General features: G+C 39.6%; 1 pseudogene; it reads left to right on the plus strand.

The window, feature by feature from the left end:
- Positions 1–1,339: 1,339 nt before the first annotated feature.
- LOC125170754 (olfactory receptor 8S1-like) lies at positions 1,340–2,285 on the plus strand (annotated as a pseudogene).
- Positions 2,286–2,814: the final 529 nt, after the last annotated feature.

The raw sequence follows: 2,814 nt of genomic DNA on the forward strand, positions 1-2,814 counted from the left end.
CTATGCCATGGACACTGGCAAGGTACTCCTTTATATGACCTCTTCCTTATTTGCCTGGAGGTCTGGCCGTTCATGGAGCACACATCCATCCCAGAAAGTGATTTCTTTCTGGGGCCACAAGTTCACCTTCTCTCTCCTTTGGCATCTCTCAAGTCTGGCTGCTTTTTTGTTCTGAGTAACATTGCCCTCAGTAACTTTAAGGTCTTTAACCCTTGAACATTTCAACGTGATTCCAAATCCCAAACCTTTCAGGTGGGAGATGGAAAAAGGAGAGTATCTATCTTTAGTGATTTCAAAATAACTTTATTATACTCCTTTCAGTAAGGAACAGGAACAGTAGTGGCAAAAATAACTTTAACTCTGATAGGGGATAATTCTGCATGACGATATTATTTGTTTCAGGCCACAATTGTAATCTCAAATAATGATGACAGTACATTAAGAAATAGTGTACAGGTTTTTAAAATGCACTTAACATATGTTATCACATTTAATTCTCCTAACAACTCTAACAGAGGTATATTGTTATCCTAATTTTCAGCAAGGAAACAGAAGACAAAGACAGTTATGTAACATGCCACAATGTGGAGCTGGGATTTGATTTTAGTCTGACACAGGACCCTACATCCTTAGTCATTGCACTATTATCTACTCATATTCTAAACTCTTAACTATTAAGAAATGCCCACGTTTTACTAAATATGCCTTTCTACTTCTCAATCCTGATCTTCCAGTTAAATGGCCTTCCTTTCCATGACTTCCTAGAGAAATCATACTTATCCTTAAATTTTTCTTCCTTTATCTTAAATTAGATGACATTAATGACTTCTCTCTTAATCAAACTTAAAGTTCCCATTTCAGTTACTCTGATTTAATTGCTTGTCTTTATTTTGTATTCTTCTTTCAACTATGACATTTTTTTAAATGTTTATTTATTTTCGAGAGAGACAGAGACAGAATGTGAGTGGGTTAGGGCAGAGAGAGAGGGAGGCACAGAATCCGAAGCAGGCTCCAGGCTCCAAGCTGTCAGCACAGAGCCTGACGCAGGGCTTGAACTCACAAGCTGTGAGATCATGACCTGAGCCGAAGTTGGATGCTCAAGCAACTGAGCCACCCAGGCGCCCCTCAACTATGACATTTTTAAATGTAGGCATCAAATCTTATTCTTTATGTTCTATGTGACTGACACAAAACTTGGCCCATGATGGAAGTTAAGACATATTTTCTGAATGTTTATGATATTACAAGAGAAGCAAAGCAATATGAAAATTGGTTGGAGGAAAATAGAAACTTCATTGCCATGCTTTTCATAATCATATTTAGGGGCCATCCTTTTTAAATGGCCTTGGGGAACCACACCACCATCACAGAGTTTATCCTGCTTGAACTACCTGCTGACCCCCACATTCAGACTCTGCTCTTTGTGCTTTTCTTGGTGATTTATCTCCGACCTTAATAGGGAATCTGACAATGATGCTGGTGACCAAGGCTGATTCTTACCTCCACAGCCTCATGTACTTCTTCCTAAGTTTCCTCTCTTTCTTAGACCTCTGTTTCCCTTGTCACTGTGCCCAAGATGTTGGAAAACCTCCTTTCTAAGAAGAAAACCATCTCCTTTCTAAGAAGAAAACCATCTCAGAAGAGGGCTGCCTGGCTCAGGTCTTCTTTGTATCTATCATGGCAGGGACTGAAGTCTGCCTACTCTCAGAGATGGCTTATGACCACTATGTTGCCATCTGCCACCCACTGCTCAATGGCCAGGTGATGAGTAAACAGTGGTATTTGCAGCTAGTGTAGGGTTCATGGAACCTGGGCATTCTGGACACACTCATTAATGTCCATTTGGCAATGAAAATGGACTTCTGTGATAACCATACCAGCCCACACTACAGCTGTGAGCTGCCCTCTCTCTTCCTTCTCTCTTACTCAGATGTTTCTACAAACCTCTTTGTCATATTCTGCTCTTTCCTCCCATATGGCCTTGTAACTTCCCTGTCAATCTTCATCTCTTATGCCCACATTATCTCCACCATCCTGAGCATCACCTCCACCTCTGGCAGAAGCAAAGCTTTTTCCACCTGCTCCTCCACCTTACCACAACGATCTTGTTCTATGGCTCAGGTCTTCTTCATTATTTCATTCCAACTTCAGAATCCACCCCCCCACTCTGGATCTGATCTCTGCAATATGGTGTGATCACTCCCATGCTGAATCCTCTCATCTGCAGACCAAAAAATAAGGAGGTGAAGGATGCTCTGCAGAGAACACTGGGGAAGTATTTATAATGTTTCCAGTGGCAGAATAAAGAGAGAGGATTATGGGTAATTATAATAAAAATATGTGGCAAAACATCGAGTGAGTTGACATTAAGGGGTACTTCCTGACAGTTCATGATGTCCAGTTTGGCAAAATTAATCAGAAAGGATTAAGAAAAAAAACAAAGACCTATTATATGGTGGATCATTTAGGTCAGTCCTACTTGAAAGCAAAAAAAAAATAATTGATTAAATATTCATGTAACACTATAAAATTTTGCTTAGAACATGTTCATCGATATTTCTCATTTATTTTCATATATATTAAGATGAGTGATGTAAATTAACTATCATCATTTGTAGTGGAGTTTGAAAGCCATGGTTTTCCTAAATGGAAAATTGCCTGAATCTTTGAATGAGAACAGTCATAACAAGTTCACAGGGCCACTGGGTAATGAATTCTGGTTAAAGTTGCAGGAAGAGAAATGAGTGAGTCACCATAATGGGGCTGAAGACTTCCCAAATATTTGTTTTTATAGAAAGCTTAAGGTGGGAATAG

Source organism: Prionailurus viverrinus, chromosome B4 (genome assembly GCF_022837055.1).
Source record: "Prionailurus viverrinus isolate Anna chromosome B4, UM_Priviv_1.0, whole genome shotgun sequence".
NCBI classification, from domain to species: Eukaryota; Metazoa; Chordata; class Mammalia; order Carnivora; family Felidae; genus Prionailurus; species Prionailurus viverrinus.